Here is a 17095-nt window from a genome sequence, read left to right as displayed (position 1 = left end):
GGGTGCACTGGGACTTGCAGTTCTAATAGTAGTGGCATTCCTGTAGAAAGCGTGGCAGGGTAACCTAATAGCAGAGCTTAGGGAGGCGTGCCAAGGCAGGGAGGGAGTGCCCGAGAGCTCAGAGGAACTCCCCAGGAGCACCCCGGATCATGACATAGTCGGCCCTACGTCCCGACCCAAGATGGCGCCCAGGGCTGTAACATGGTCCTGACCAAACCCGGAAGTAAGCCACTTCCGGTGGGCAGCAGGACCGGGAAAAGTGGGGTAAGGAGCATGAATTGCCTACCAATGTATATTATGCATCTATATAAAATTTCATGTGGGGAGGGAATGGGGGAGAACCTTTTTCGCCGCACTACTCCTTTAAGCTATATTGTAAATCCTCCACTATGCCTTTTTTTTGGAGAATGTCTTATTTTCAGGGAAACAGGGTATGTTAGAAGTTGTTTTTTGCATGTAGTTTTTTAGTAGCATTTTGGAGGTAGATGTATTTTTTTGCTTTTTATTTGATGCTTTCACTTACAGCATTCGCTGTGCAAGATAAAGAACATTGACAGTAATTAATCAATTAAGTAATTAACAACTGAGCTCTGATTTCTTGCGATGGGTAACTAAGAAAAATATTCTTTTAGAATGGTTTTATGTATTTTACCATAATATGGACTATTCTAATAGGAGTGTGCCTTTGGAAATGTTTTCCAGTTTTAGTACTTTTTACTTCTGCAATAAACAGCCATATATTTGAGCTATTAGTGGGAGTAATGTAGGGTAAATGATATCTCTTCTCCTCGTTTTCATTCCCAATTGTCTTGTCAGTTCATGAAAAATTGCAGAATGGTGTCACATATTCAATGCAGCTAGAAAACTGTGCAATTTCTGCCAAAACTAAAGACACGAAACAATAAATGTAAAAATGTTTGTCTGAGCTTTTAAAGCAACTCTGTATCCACTAAACCACCCCACCAAACCGCTAGTACCAGCCATTTGATGAGAGTAAATCCTTACCGGTCGTGTCTTTTAAAATGTGCCCGGTACCTTGGTTAGAGTAAAAAATAATCTTTTAATCCGCAGTGCTGTGTCATACTGGCGTGGCCTAGAGGAGGGTGGGCAGCCAATATGGCCCAATGCTACAAGTTTAAAAGATCAGTTTTTGCTCTAACCAAGGCACCAAGCACATTTTTTAAAAGACACCACCGGTAAGGATTTAATCTCATCAAACGGATGGTACTAGCATTTGGTGGGGTGGGCTGTTGGATACAGAGCCAATGGATGGCGTAACTACCACTATAGCAGCCATAGCGGCTGCTATGGGGCCCGTCACATCAGGGGACTCCTGTAATACACTGGGCCCCCCTGAATCGTTATCATTTCCAGCACCTTGTGGCCGAGCTGGCCTCCCAGGTTTTGCAAATGTCCCTTTAACTGCAAGCACTCCTGAGCAGCGCTTGCAGTTATGTAGTTTAAATCAAAGTTTGCTATGGGGCCCAGCCATTTCTTTAAAGCAAGCATAGGGAACCTTCAGCTCTCCAGCTATTGCAAAACAACATTTTTTGTCTGTCCAGGAATGATGGAAATTGTAGTTTTGCAAAAGCTGTAGGGACAAAGTTACCCCATCCCTGCCTTAAAGTGAGTCTGCAGGAAAATCACCATAAAACTAGTGATTGTGGTACGTCAGTAATGATACCAGTATACTGGTTCTTCATGGCTTGGATACCAAAAAAAACTCTGTAAGCCCAAGTTAAGAGTCAAGAGGCATGGCAGGGACACCAAAATGCAGTCATGAATTGATTCCAGGAGCATAACAGTGAATTTTTCTTGCTTCCCTGACGTTCACAGGCACCAGGTCTTATGCTGCGTTTACAGGGAACGATTATCGTGCGAATTTGTACGATAATCGTACGTGTAAAGGCAGCAAACGATCAAGCGTAGAGCGAGAAATTGTTCATTTTTAACATGTTCTCAAATCGTCGTTGGTCGTTCGCAAAAAATTCGCAGATCGTTCCGTGTAAACATTCGTTCACTGATTTAACCTATGTGCGAGATAGGCTTAAGGGATCGCAAAACCATTTTCCGTACGATGTATCGTTCGTCTAAACGCTGATCATTATAAAAAAAAAGAAAAAAGTTACTTCGAAATCATTAATTGTACAATCGGGCAAATTATCGCTCCGTGTAAACGCAGCATTATAAGACCATCTCAGGTAGAATGGGTTGTTCACAGACCCTATCTATTGTACGGCAATTAAGAAGCCATCCTGTTCACATGAACCAATATCACTGCAGAACACTTTCAGTACTTAGTGGAGTCTATGCCATGATACAGGGCTGCAGTACTGAAGGCCAACACCCTTCTAGATAGGTGTCTCCAATAAAGTGTCTGTTTTAGGTATATGCAAAAAAAATTCTTAAAGTGAAATGCAATGCGCTCCACTACAATGCACTGGAAGACACCTGTGGAAATGCACTTTACCATAGTATACTATTTTATAGTAGATATTACTCCAGCTCTTTCGACTTGTGCATAAGGCCAGAAGTCAGATATGAGCAAAAGTGTATTCATTTCATAGAACCTGGTGAGTCCCATTTGCTTCAAGCTGTCTGGACAAGCAGTGCCGAAGAGACAATGAGCAAGCATCCCTGAGGGAAATACAAGCGCCTAGTCTTAAGGCAGTGTGCTTGAGACTTGACCCTGAACTCCTTAGTCAGACATTAGTAATTCACTAATGGCTTCTGGTGTATTTTAGCATTTCTTGACTGACAAGACACACCATGAGTCACAAAATGACAAAAACAACTGAAAATATTAGATCCACACACAACTATGCCAAATAACACTGCGGGGGTCCCTTGCATAGTAACATTTGCACAGCTGTACAAGTTTTTGTCCCCGATTCTGCATCTCGGTCCTATTCATCTAAATGGCTCATATGGATGAACGGCTGTGCTTGTGTAGACAATAAGGGGAACAGGGCAGAGTGCTGCATCCCTTTCATTGTGTAAACTGTGTCATGTATAAAATCAGTGTAGCCTTGCTGCTATGTAATATCCAGTTTGTGACTGTCCGCATAACGTACAGCTGTCAGCCACTTATAGCCGCTCATCACTTATCCTTCCTTAAACAAGTGATTATGGGATTTATCTGTACGTGTAAAAGAACCCTTAGTTATGACTTTAGAGTGTTAATATTAAAAGTTCTTCCCGATTACACCTGCCTTCTTAACGGTGATCGACAGCTAGCGGCTGTATATCTGTGCACACATAAATCACTGTGATAAGTGCAAGCACACAACTTTATTATAGTTACAATTTGGCTGCTTAAAAAAAAATTGCCAAAATGTCCCAAGTAGGTTGCAGTTGCATGCAACTTGCACAGAGGTTAGTTTTTAGCCTGCAACCAAAATTGCACCACAGAAACATAGAAGATTGTCGGCAGAAAAAGACCACCTGCTCCATCTAGTCCGCCCTTTTAGTATTTCCCTACTTATTATCTTAGGGTAGATATATGGTTATCCCAGGCAGGTTTACATTCTGTTATACTGGATTTACCTACCACATCTGCTGGAAGTTTTTTTCCAAGCATCTACTACTCTTTCAGTAAAGTAATATCTTCTCTTGTTGCTTCTGATCTTTCCCCCAACTAAACTCTCACTGTGTCCTCTTGTTCTTGAGATTTTTTATAAAAACATACTTATCAGTCTTGTCCCGTCCTATTCTGTGACAATCCACACAACCTGTTCTGCGTGAAAAAAAAAAATCATGAGTTCATAAATATTTAAAAATTCTGAATTCCTGAAAAATATTCCTTCTGTTCTTCCAATGAGGTAGAGAGAAAGCAGAGTTGGCCATCACTCAGTATAACTCACTGGGATCTCATGTTTAAAGTGAATCTGTCAGCACCTGGACCCGACCTGGGGTGCTGACAGTGTGCATTAAGTGGCAGTTCACTAGTAAGCATGTTTACCTTCGCTTATGTCAGTAGAGGTTATGCTGCACAATATAATTTCTCCTACTGTAATGAAGAGTCAAAGAGGAGTTGTGGTGTAGAGCTTGTGCTGAGCTCTGGCACACCTCACCACTCCTTCCTCTTCTGTATAAATAATCTGTGCTGCCCAGCCTCCTGCACACTGGTGACATGTTCCTGGTCCGTGCATGTGCCACTAATTTCAATAATGATGGCGAATGCAGGAGGCGCATGACCTCTGTAATCATCAGCGCATGTGCAGACAGGAAAGATGGTGTGAGCGTGTAGGAGGCCAGGCAACACAGAATATTCCTACAGAAGGAGGAGGAAGGAGTGGTGAGGCGTGCCAGAGTGCGGCACCAGCGCTATATCAGGACTCCTGTTTGACTCTTCATTACAGCAGGAGAAATGATATTGTACAGCATCACCTCCACATTAGGCAAAGGTAACATGCTCACTAATGAACTGCCACTGAATGCACACAGTCAGCACCTCGGGTCGGGTCTTGAGCTCCGCGATAACATGAGAGTTGCTGTAACTTTTCAAGGAAGTAAGAAAAAAAAAAAGCTGTAGATGACCTCTAATCAAAGGAGAGAAGGTGTTTGCTTCAACCGGCTTTGGCTGTTCAGGCATGATGGGAATTGTAGTTTTGCAACAGCAGGAGGGTCAACGGCTCCCCCATCCCTGTTATAAAGCATTACTTACCAACCCAATCCTCTACCACTGCCATTCTAGCACTCACTGGATGCCTGCAGCTTCCTAATCCCATCGCAACACACAGGAAATGCCTGTTCAGCCAGTGGTGATAGGCAGGACCCAGTAAGTGTTGGTACAGCAGTAGATTAGGCGGGTGAGTAATGTTTGTTTTGTTAAAAAGCCCTTCTGGATTTGCCATACATTTTTTTGGGAATATCCCTTTAAGTAGAATGACCCGTAATCAAAGTTCACTGTGCAAGTCAAATCCCTTGAAACAGGATCCACCGGAATAGGAGGTTAGTAAAGAGGATGTGACTAATATCTGCTTGTTATATAACAACTTCACCCAGAACTTTCTTTTACATTCTAGGTGAAAACAGGTTCGAATATAGCAACGTATTAACAGCTAATTCTAGCTCACACAAGCCTTGATGCTTTTTCCAAGCAGCTATTCTAACAGTTTCTAATATAAATTATACTTCCGTAAATAACATGATGGCACCCAACAAGATATTATTTTCCTTTTATTCCCCACTTCCTAGTCCCCCCCTCCCCATTAAAACCTTACTACTTTAGCCCCTTCAGGGTTATCAGGATGTACGGGTATGTAAGGGGATGGGAAGGGGTTAATATTTCAAAAAACACTAAATCGCACCTCCGATAAGGCACCAAAGCAAAACAACTTGTCAGGCACCTTGCAGATCAGCTAGTTTGCAGAGTAACATTCTCCGCACATCATTTCATTATGCCATCATTTCTTTCACAACTACACAAGTGTCAAAAACAAATTGATTGCCGAGACAGTTTTTTTTAACCAACTACCATAGTAAAATTTTTTTGCTTCAGAATCAAATGTTAAAAAAAAAAAAAAAAAGTGACCTTATGAAGATCTGTAAATAGAGATGAGTGAACCTGGAGCATGCTCGAGTCGATCCGAACCCGAACTTTCGGCATTTGATTAGCGGTGGCTGCTGAACTTAGATAAAGCCCTAAGGCTATGTGGAAAACATGGATATAGTCATTGGCTGTATCCATGTTTTCCAGACAACCTTAGAGCTTTATCCAAGTTCAGCAGCCACCGCTAATCAACATTCGGGTTTGGATCGACTCAAACCCGGTTTGCTCATCTCTATTTGTAAAGTCTTGTCGCATACATACCAGTCAATAACAAACCTTACAGGGATATTCCAGAGATAAGTTTCCACTTTTAAGATCACTCAGGGTGTCAGGAAAAACAACCTAGGGACAGGTAAGATCTTTTCTGCTCCCTGGACAACCCCTTTAATTCTCATAATATGCAGAGGTCTGGGAAATATTTTGAATACCTGACTTCTTACCCCTGAAAAACAGCTGTAAAGTCATAGCCAGTGAGTGAGAAAGAGACTGGGGGGTGTACGGCTACGCCACTCTGCCCACTGAAGATGGTTTATACTGTTCCTAAAATGTAAATAAAAAGGTCCCCCAATCTTTCACCACCTATATAGCTCAGGGCTTCCTGTGTAAATAGCAGTGTACCTGCTATTGTATGTCCACAGTGCTGTACTGCATTTTCCCACCCCTCTCTAGATCGTCTCAGCAGCTGCGGCAATAGATCAGTGCTTAGTGTAACCCTTTCCTTGCTGTGATTATGCTGCTATTGTTGCTTTCCTTTCCGCTCATGTAGCACCTTGCAGACCCAGTCCATCAGTAACTGCTTCTCCCCTCACATGTCATCTTGTACTGTACTCTGTAAATCAACAGCACAATGCCAGCCTGTTCAGACCTGTTTACTTTTTCCAGCACTATATCATGGCATATAAGAGAGGAGTAAGCTGAGCTGTAACTTGCCAGGCAACTAAGCAAGGAAATCCATGCATATGTACTGCTGAGCTGTAACTGGTAAGACAACTAAGGGAGGAAATCCATGTGTACTACTGCTGAGCTGTAACTGGCTAGGCAACTAAGGTAGGAAATCCACGTATATGTGCTACTGCTGAGCTGTAACTGGCCAGGCAACTAAGGGAGGAAATCCATGTATGTGTACTACTGCTGAACTGTAACTGGTCAGGCAACTAAGGTAGGAAATCCATGTATATGTACCACTGGCAAACAATTTAGCCCTGAGTGAATTAGAAACTGCTCCGCACCAAAGAAGGGACTCTCAGAGGTGCAATAACTTTGTCATTGCCTTGAAGGGTTCAGCTAAAACTACAGAGATGCAGATTTAACCCAAATCAATGGAACTAAATGATATCCTGGCTACCTGACCCGGCTTACTGGAGTAATACATGGTATGATATTCTAGACATGGAAACTTCTGCATCATGTGAATGGCAATGTGGATTTTTAGTGAAAACAATTATGGTGGTGTGGACATACATAGAGAGAACAAGGCTTTCATGGCTGATTACAATTCTGTGCCTACAAACTCTGGCAATAACTAATCTATAGGCATCATATCATACAGCTTGTAGTAATTGAAAGCCCAAGTAACGTAATTCAGAAAACATACATAAGAAAACCAAACTAAATAGAGTTTAAAAATAAAATAGTTTTTACTAAATTTGGGATAAAATCAACCAACAGACTTTGCAAAATGTTCATGTACATTAGTGAATACATGAAATTCACATTAGGATTTAGAAATTAAAAAAAAAAAAAATCCCTAAAGCCGTTTGTTAAATAAATACTTTTACTAGTTGAAACTACAGTTTCCTTTGGTACAGATTTCAGGAAAAAAAAATGTGCAGAAAGAAACATACTGGTGTCATTGACGGCAAGTTGGAACCTTTTAATGCTTATTGAAAGATTTCGTTTTTTGAGGCTTTGAATAAATACTTCCGTCTCATAGTGTTAGGTTTGGTAGCTTTAGTCTATTACCTGTAAACTAAGCAGCAGCAAGATTCAATTTTTTTTGTAGTAAAAAAAAAAAAAAAAAAAAAAAAGAATTTTAATAAATTAAGTTTGTGGTTGTTTGCTGTTAAGACAGCTGAGCAGGTTTAGTCGTAGTTGGATGTCCTTGAGAACTCTGTATGTCAGCTGGGTGACAAGACTTCTAGTCGGTGATGGTGACGACGACCCAACCTTCACAGATGATCAGAAAACTCATCTTGCTGTCAGACGTGCAGCCACTGTGAGAGTCCCCAGGGGAGCTTGACAGGATGTTTATCAGTGTAGTGAAACTCTAGAACAGCTGTGTTCTGATCCTCTTATCTAAAAAGGAAGGGAAAAATAGGTAATATATATATATGTGCTCATGCATTAACTATCACAGAACGATGTAGCCAACAGTACGTGTCAAAACAAATCAATGACCGAGTAAACTCCGGGGAATGACGGCACAGAAAACTCTGCAGTTTTTTTAATCTAGATATAAGTAACAGATATGGTAAGAATGGTAAGTTACGTGTAATAGGGCGATATCAGCTTGTTCAGTCGTTAATCTCCCCATGTAATAAGGCCTTAAAGGGGTTATCCAGCGCTACAAAAACATGGCCACCTTTCCCCCTCTCCTGTCTCCAGACTGGCTGAGGTTTCAAACTCCGTTCCATTGAAGTAAATGGAGCTTACTAAACTGGAGACAAAAGAGGGGGAAAAGTGGTCATGTTTTTGTAGCGCTGGATAACCCATTTAAAGTTACCTAAAAGAAACCTGATGAAACATGATGATCCCTTTAATCTCTATGTTATGCCTACACTACAATATTATGGCCTGCATTATTCCTGTAGTGTGAAATTATTGTGCTTGTTATCGGTGTACTGTAACATCACTACCGTGATCTCTGTATTGCACTTTATGCCTGTACTGTGCCATAACTATTTCACTGTTGTTAAATGACAGTGGTGCGGTTTCCCTGTATGGGTACATCAAGTGCACTTTATTACAACACTATGTGCACTATTCATGTACTGTGATATTACTGTTAGCATTATCGCAGTAATGTGACATCTCCATGTGTCATACTCCAGTGTCCTATTCCTGTACTGTGACACCCCTGGGTAGCCTATTTATATATTGTAACATCCCTGGTTATCCCTTTCCTGTCCTATAACATCGCTGTGTGCCTTATTTCTGTAATGTGACACCCTTGTGTGCCTTATTCCTGTAATGTGACATCCCTGTGTGCCTTATTCCTGTCCTGTGACATCCCTGTGTGCCTTATTCCTGTAATGTGACATCCCTGTGTGCCTTATTGCTATCCTGCGACAACCCTGTGTGCCTTATTCCTGTCCTGTGACATCCCTGTGTGCCTTATTCCTATAATGTGACATCCCTGTGTGCCTTATTCCTGTAATGTGACATCCCTGTGTGCCTTATTCCTGTAATGTGACATCCCTGTGTGCCTTATTGCTATCCTGCGACAACCCTGTGTGCCTTATTCCTGTCCTGTGACATCCCTGTGTGCCTTATTCCTATAATGTGACATCCCTGTGTGCCTTATTCCTGTAATGTGACATCCCTGTGTGCCTTATTCCTGTAATGTGACATCCCTGTGTGCCTTATTGCTATCCTGCGACATCCCTGTGTGCCTTATTCCTGTCCTGCGACAACCCTATGTGCCTTATTCCTGTCCTGTGACATCCCTGTGTGCCTTATTCCTGTCCTGTGACATCCCTGTGTGCCTTATTCCTGTCCTGTGACATCCCTGTGTGCCTTATTGCTGTCCTGTGACATCCCTGTGTGCCTTATTCCTGTAATGTGACATCCCTGTGTGCCTTATTGCTGTCCTGTGACATCCCTGTGTGCCTTATTCCTGTCCTGTGACATCCCTGTGTGCCTTATTGCTATCCTGTGACATCCCTGTGTGCCTTATTCCTGTCCTGTGACATCCCTGTGTGCCTTATTCCTGTCCTGTGACATCCCTGTGTGCCTTATTCCTGTCCTGTGACATCCCTGTGCCTTATTGCTATCCTGCAACATCCGATCCCAGTGTGCCTTATTCCTGTAATGTGACATCCCTGTGTGCCTTATTGCTATCCTGCGACATCCCTGTGTGCCTTATTGCTATCCTGCGACATCCCTGTGTGCCTTATTGCTATCCTGCGACATCCCTGTGTGCCTTATTTCTGTCCTGCGACATCCCAGTGTGCATTACAATAGCAGAAGACTTGCTGCTAAAGGCTGTCATGCTGGAACGGAGCCCCGATCCAAGTTTTGCTATGGCTCCTCATGGTTACTTCTACAACCCTGCACTCTGGCATCAGACACTAGAAGTGTGTGCACGATGAGGTGTATTGTCCTGTCTTTTAAAGAACTCCAATAAAGCACAAGTATATATTTTACTGAACAAGCTGGATCGTTTTTCCTTTCTTCTGGATGACTCTGTCATCAGTACATTATGATTGTGCCAAGCATCTCAGCCTATTATGGTGAAGAGACCTATACAACAATAAGTGTTTAGAGTATCTATAGAGAACATATTGGAGAATACAGGTAAGGGTCCATTTACACAGAAACATTATCTAACAGATTATCTGCCAAAGATTTAAAGGGAACCTGTCACCCCCCGTACCGGGGTGACAGGCTCCCGACCCCACCTTAGAGACCCCTATACTTACCTCATCCCGCCGGGTCCCGCTTCTGGATTCGGTCGGGTCCCGGAGATCTCAGCCGCTGCAGCCCGGCGCGCGCACTGAGAGATGAGTCCAACACCCATAGAGAATGACAGGAGAGTCCAGCGCTCCGTCATTCTCTATGAGCGTTGGACTCATCTGTCAGCGCGCGCGCCGGGCTGCAGCGGCTGAGATCTCCGGGACCCGACCGAATCCAGAAGCGGGACCCGGCGGGATGAGGTAAGTATAGGGGTCTCTAACGGGGGGTCGGGAGCCTGTCACCCCGGCACGGGGGGTGACAGGTTCCCTTTAAAGCCAAAAGCCAGAAACAGACTATAAACAGAGATCAGGTCATAAATGAAAGACTGAGATTTTTCCTCTTTTTAACCCCTTAAGGTCAAAGCCTATTTTCGTTTTTGCTTATTCAATTTTAAGTTTAAAAGTCCATAGCGCTTGCATTTTGTCACCTAGAGACGTATATGAGCGCTTATTTTTTGCGAAACCAATTGTACTTTGCAATGACAGGCATTATTTTTCCATAACATATGCTGCGAAACCGGAAAAAAATCATTTGCGCTGTCAAATTGAAAAAACAAATGAATTTGTTTTGATTTCGGGGAGTTTTGCATTTACGCCGTCCGTCCTATGGTAAAACTGACTTGTTATGCATGTTCCTCAAGTCGTTACGATTACTATGATATATAACATGTATAACTTATATTGTATCGGATGGCCTGTAAAAAATTCAAACCATTGTTAACAAATATACGTTCCTTAAAATCGCTCCATTCCCAGGCTTATAGCGCTTTTATCCTTTGGTCTATGGGGCTGTGTGAGGTGTCAGTTTTTGCGCCATGATGTGTTCTTTCTATCGGTACCTTGATTGCGCATATACGACTTTTTGATCGTTTTTTATTACATTTTTTCTGGATTTGATGCGACCAAAAATGCGCAATTTTGCACTTTGGAATTTTTTTGCGCTGACGCCGTTTACTGTGCGAGAACAGGAATATGATTAATTAATAGTTCGGGCGATTACGCGCGCGGCGATACTAAATATGTTTATTTATTAATTTATATTTATAAAATGGGAAAAGGGGGGTGATTTGGACTTTTATTAGGGGAGGGGATTTTTTATTAATAAAAACACTTTTTTACTTTTTTTTTTTACTGTAATTAGAAGTCCCCCTGGGGGACTTGTATATAAACAGCAATGATCTCTCATAGAGATCAATGCTGTGTTTATACACAGCAAAGATCGATTAGATTGGTCATAGATTGCTATGGCCTGCTGCAGGCCATAGCAATCTATTGCCGAGCCGGGATCAGCGTCATTCCGACGCAGAGGCCCGGCACGGGCAGAAGAACGGATCTCCCCCCCGCGATCGCATCGCGGGGGGGGGGGGGGGGGGGGGGGGGAGATCCGTCCCACTAGACACCAGGGACGTGAGGTCTGAAGCCTCTAAGTGCAGCTGTCAGGTTTGACAGCTGCACTTAGAGGCTTAATTAGCCGGGCGGCAACGGGACCCGCGCCGGCTAATAGAGGCACTGCCCGGCTGCACGTGTCAGCCAGGATCAGCGCCGTTCAGAGCGGGGTCCCGGCGGGACCCCACTCTGAACACCCCGAGCGGCACCATGACGTATCAGATACGTCATGGGTCGCTAAGGGGTTAAATACATTCCTGGCTTTGGCTTTAAATCTTTGGCAGATAATCTGTCAGATAATCTTTCTGTGTAAATGGCCCTAAGAATGAGATTAGAAACCAGCCTACAGTTGTAACAAACCTACCACAGCTGTATATAGCCTTAATGACTAATCATAACCTAAGAATGGATAGTGCTGACCAGACATTCTCTGCTTTATAGGCTACACATAAGGTGTGACCTGGTTCAGTCACACTCTGAAGTGCCTTAAATTCTGTACCTATAGGTTCCCAAAATGCAATTTTTATGCTGTATACAGACAGAGCATGTATTTGATGCAAAAGTGAGTACTGACTACTATCAACATCCCTCTGATTTCCGTTAATAGCAAAAAGGATTTAAATGGCCCAATGACTGGTCACTGATTGAGTTTAGTGCCAATCGGCACTTCTGCAACGCAGTTGTAGGGTGGCAGTTACTAGAGCATTGATTAGTATTTACAGAAATGCTGCTTATAATAGTTTCTTAGGGGCTAGAGATGATAGACTTTACAGTAAAAAGGAAGAGCACTTTGCTACCTCGGCTGCCTTTCAACTCAATACCGCTCCTCCCTGGGTGCCGGGAAAAGCTGGATCCAGGCCTGGGAAGCTTCTCTCAGTTTCCTAGGACTGGATCCAGCTTTTCCCGGCTAAAAAAAGCAGCTGGCTGATAAGCCAACTTTCGAGCTAACAAAGCGTTTCGCTTAGTAAACAATATTTGGTATGACCACATGTGCGATTTTCCAAACCATTAAAATATTCTGTTATTAGTTGTATAGATAAAAGACGTAAACGGAAAAACATTTCAAAACTTTGAATTTTTGGTCACATATATCAGGAAAAAATTTCAATAAAATGGAACCAAGAAGTCCCATCTAAACCAAAATAAAACCCACATATCACAATGCAAAAAACAAACAAACAAAAAACATACAGCCGCAAAAAAAGAAGAAGAAAAGTTATAGGGGTGGGAATAGAGCAGTTTTACGCTAATTTTTTTTTAGGAAAGAATACATGTTTTTTAAAAAGTAGCAAAACAACACAGAAGGTACTTAAATATCATTTTTACTAGGGATGAGCAGTTTACAGTACTTGCAAAGAGCTTTGCTATCAGCTATCAGCTTATCAGCCGGCTGCCTTTGAACTCTTCCCTGCTCCGTGCCGCTCCTCCCGGGTGTCTGAAAAAGCTGGATCCAGTCCTCAAAAAGTAGGAGAAGTTTCCCAGAACTGGATGCAGCTTCACCTGGAGCAGAGCAGCATGGAGTTCAAAGGCAGCAGGCTGACAAGCAGACGGCAGAGTCTAGCGAAGCACTCGACTGGTATAGTATTATTTGCTCAACCCCAACTTTTACTGTAAAGCGTATTGCGTAAAAACAATAGCCCCAAAAACTTACTTTTTTTCTATTTCAATTTTTTTTTTGCTTTGTTGTATATTTGTGTGGAAAAGTGTCACTACAAAAAATATACTGTATATTAAAATAAAAAGTTGCCCGCATTGTTAATGGATTAAGGATGAGTGTGTCCACAGATTATGAATCAGTACCAGCAACAGAGGAGGAATTGTTACTGCAGCTCTGGCCTATATACTCCCAGCCCAAGCACAGGCTCCGTATACATGTAATATACAAAGCTATTTGCTTACTTGCTCAATTATTTATGCAAATTTAAAATTGTGCATCATCAGGATAACCCCTTCCCATATGTCCTATAGACATCTTGTCCTTATTGCTTCACTGCTGCTGACGCAACCTTGTGGCAGATAGTAAAACATTCATTTACATAAAGTAATAACCAATAATAAACAATATTCTACAACACAAATAATCTCTGGATTTGTACCCTACATACAAAACATATAAGCCGTTCATGAATAAAAGTATATAAGACAAAGGTTTTATAATAATACCAGTCTCTTGATATTGTCTCAGTCTCTCTTTTCATTGCACATACACTTCACCACCCACTTCACCACCCAAACATGACACACAGCATCGTCATTCAGGATTCATGTGCGGTAACAATGAAGAAGATCACGCAACCGGCAATAATAAAAATCATCACACGAGGTTGTGGAGTCAACTTCTAAAGGAAATGTTCATAAAAATACTGCAGCCAGATGGTCCATGAGTGTCTACAGAGAAATTCATGATGTATTAGTCAAGATTGGCAAATCTGCCCCATTGTCTGTAAACTTAAAGGAGAAGTCCAACGAAAAATTTTATTAAAGGGGTTGTCCGGCGATAAAAAATTATTCACAGAATAACACACATTACAAAGTTATACAACTTTGTAATGTATGTTATGTCTGTGAATGGCCCCCTTCCCATGTCCCACCACCCCCACCCGTGTACCCGGAAGTGTGGTGCGCTATACATTACCTGTCACGTGCCGACCACGGTCTCCGATCCTCAGCAGTGACGTCTTCTTCGGGAGGCCGGCGGATCTTCCCTAATGCCGGCCGCCCTCTGCAGCGTCATCCGAAGCTCAGCCGCGATTAACTGAGCATAACTGTGCTCAGCCAATCGTGGCTGAGCAGCTGATGACGTGGCCGCGTCATCAGCCGCTCAGCCGCGATTGGCTGAGCACAGTTATGCTCAGCCAATCGCGGCTGAGCTTCGGATGACGCTGCAGAGGGTGGCCGGCACTCGGGAAGATCCGCCGGCCTCCCGAAGAAGACGTCACTGCTGAGGATCGGAGACCGTGGACGACACGAGATGCGGTGAGTATAATGCACCACACTTCCGGGTCTAGCGTGGGTGGGGGGAAACACGGGGAAGGGGGCCATTCACAGACATAACATACATTACAAAGTTGTATAACTTTGTAATGTGTGTTATTCTGTGAATAATTTTTTATCGCCGGACAACCCCTTTAAAGTATTGTATTGCCTCCCCAAGTGTTTTACAAATCCCCAATACACACTTATGGGAAATGCTTATAAAGAGCTTTTTTCCCTGCACTTACTACTGCATCAAGTCATCACTTCCTGGATAACATGAGGTCGTCACTTCCTGGATAACATGAGGTCGTCACTTCCTGGATAACATGGTGATGTCACTTCCTGGATAAAATAGTGATGTCAAAACCTGACTCCCGAAGCTTTGGGGGCTGTGGCTACAGGAGAGGATGATGGCAGGGGGATGCTCAGTGTACCCCCAGTGCCCTGTGTCCCTCAAGTCATCATCCTCTCCAGCAGCCACAGCCGCACAGCTCTGGGAGTCGGGTCGTGACATCACCATGTTATCCAGGAAGAGATATCACCACGTTATCCAGGAAGTGAAGCCTTGATGTAGTAGTAAGTGCAGGAAAAAAACACACTTTATAGGCATTTACCATAATAAGTGTATATTGGTGATTTGTATAACTTTTGGGGGAAATACAATACTATAAGAAAAATTTTCGCCTGACATCTCCTTTATGGTGCGTTCACACCTACAGGATCTGCAGCTGATTTTCTGCAGCAGATTTCATTTAAATAACTGAACACAGCATCAAATCTGCTGCAGATCCTATAGGTGTGAACGCACCCTTAAGGCCCCATTACACAGGACGATGTTGAGGAGGAAGCATGTGCTGACTGGTTAATCAGCGCTTGCCTCCTCCCCGCTCCCTGTTCGCTGTCAGTACTATTATACACACACATCATGCGGGGAGAAGCAGGAGGACCGCTAGAAGCGCGCGCGGGGGGTGGGGACAATCTTTACATTGTCTGGGTTGTTCATAGATAAACGATCCAAATGACCGCTATTATGAAAAATCGTTCACCCATTTACATGGAAAGATAATCGTTACTTATGATCGTTCTTGCGGTCGTCTTGTCGTCGCTATTGCGTTCGTCACTACTGCGAGCTACCAAACAATGTCTTATTCAATGCAAACGATTTGCGAATGAGCAACAATAAAAATAGGTCCAGGTCTTATTAAACGATCAATGATTTCTCGATCAATGATTTCTCGTTCGCTTGTTAGTCGTTAACTGCATTTCAACCGAATGATTATCGTTTAGATTCAAACGATTTAACGATAATCTGAACGATAATCATCTGGTGGAATAGGGCCCAAAGCATGCAGTGGCTAAAGTTGGATGCAGCCCTAGTGGGTCATGGAAAACATGGATACAGTCTATGGCCTATGGCTGTATCCATGTTTTCCAGGACTCTTTAGGGCTACATCCAACTTCTACAGCTGCGGGGAGTCAAATGGAAAACGTTGCCAAATTAAAACAGTTCGGCCTCTCTGCTTATCGCTTTCAAATCAACTGGTGTCAGAAAGCTATATAGATTTATAATTTACTTCAATGGGAAGGAGATGGATCCATAAAAATGATGGTACTGCAAAAATTACAAATTCTCCCATACACTTCTATTGGAGCATGCATTTATGTCCATATATATATATATATATATATATATATATATATATATATATATATTTTTTTTTATTTTTTTTTTTTTTTTTTTTTTTTTTTTTGCGGCATGGATAACCAATCCGTAAAACTACAGACAACCCAATAATATCAACTGGTCCTAAATATGGACATATGTGAATGAGGCCCTAAACCTGTCATTTTTTTTTCAGCATATCTATGTGGTCATGGAATGAATTAAAATAAAAAAAAAAAACCTAATACAATTTAAGACATTACAAATCACACACTATGCCAATAACTAACATTTTAATTTTTTTTTTTTTAACTCAACACTGAACACCAAACAATACAACACAAAGCAAAGCAAATTAGACATCACATATCGCTCGAGATTTATCAGATTAGATTGACTGCAAGGTAAATGAAGGAAAAAAAAAAAAAAAGCATTGCCAGGGAAGCGGCATCACAAATGATTGATGACACAGCCATCACAATCACTGGGGACTACGCGAGGATGCAATCAATATTAAGAAGGAACATAATTAGACATTCTAATCAGCAACTTGCAGCCCTCCCCCCCCCCCTTTAAATCAAATGACTGATCGGTCTTCTTGCTTCACACAAGACAAAAGTAACGGGGTCCTAAAGCCTCATAGATCGTATGGAGCCATAAAGACTCTGTGGGCCATGGGGAAGTTGGCTGCTCCTCTAGAGGCAATGCTTCCACAGAAGAACGTGCTCCTAATACTGTGCACCATTTTTAACCATTTACAAAATTGGAGGGGACATGCTAAGATACGTCAGACTGATCCCAAATGGCCAAGGGGGCTAATGGTCTACAGGAACTTGGAGGTAT

General features: G+C 42.5%; 1 protein-coding gene across 1 annotated transcript in view; it reads right to left on the bottom strand.

The window, feature by feature from the left end:
* Positions 1–7559: 7559 nt before the first annotated feature.
* The window catches only part of PWWP2B (PWWP domain containing 2B), a 30699-nt gene continuing 21163 nt past the window's right edge, over positions 7560–17095 (bottom strand). Inside the window, exon 3 of the mRNA XM_069978948.1 lies at positions 7560–7849. The gene's annotated coding sequence lies outside the window, so the exon portion shown is untranslated. The remainder of the gene's footprint in view (positions 7850–17095) is intronic.

This window comes from Dendropsophus ebraccatus, chromosome 8 (assembly GCF_027789765.1).
Source record: "Dendropsophus ebraccatus isolate aDenEbr1 chromosome 8, aDenEbr1.pat, whole genome shotgun sequence".
In the NCBI taxonomy this organism is placed as follows: Eukaryota; Metazoa; Chordata; class Amphibia; order Anura; family Hylidae; genus Dendropsophus; species Dendropsophus ebraccatus.
This window is presented reverse-complemented; position numbering and strand designations above follow the sequence as displayed.